Source organism: Sinocyclocheilus grahami, unplaced genomic scaffold (genome assembly GCF_001515645.1).
Source record: "Sinocyclocheilus grahami isolate Dianchi unplaced genomic scaffold, SAMN03320097.WGS_v1.1 scaffold3575.1, whole genome shotgun sequence".
Lineage (NCBI taxonomy): Eukaryota > Metazoa > Chordata > Actinopteri > Cypriniformes > Cyprinidae > Sinocyclocheilus > Sinocyclocheilus grahami.
In genome coordinates, this window is record NW_015508677.1 from 24,348 (window position 1) to 24,796 (window position 449).

Below are 449 nucleotides of genomic sequence, written 5' to 3' on the forward strand. Positions count from 1 at the left end.
TATTTGCTAAAACATTTATATATTTACGAAATTAATTTTCTAAAAGATTTTTAATATATCAAAAAAATGTGCATTTTTTGCATAATTATTTCCAATATATTTTAAATATTTGTATATTTTGCTCTCCATATTTCAATCCAAGAAAATACGTTCACACGTCGCAAAAGTTAAAAATCTTTGTTGTCTATACATGTAATCGTAACACATTTGCATAAAAATTCAAATTAGAATATTAAAATATTTCATGTTTAAATTAAATATTATTTCACATTTAATATGTAAAATTACAATATTTGTGAAGAATTCTTGTAAATCGGGACACAGTTTGCCACTGAGTTGACTGGAAAAAATGGCCCAGTTATCCTGAATTAACCCCTAGCAACGCCTCATATTTGTTAAACACTATTATGCTGATACTCAGAAAGGTTGCCAGAAATTGTGTGCTCAAT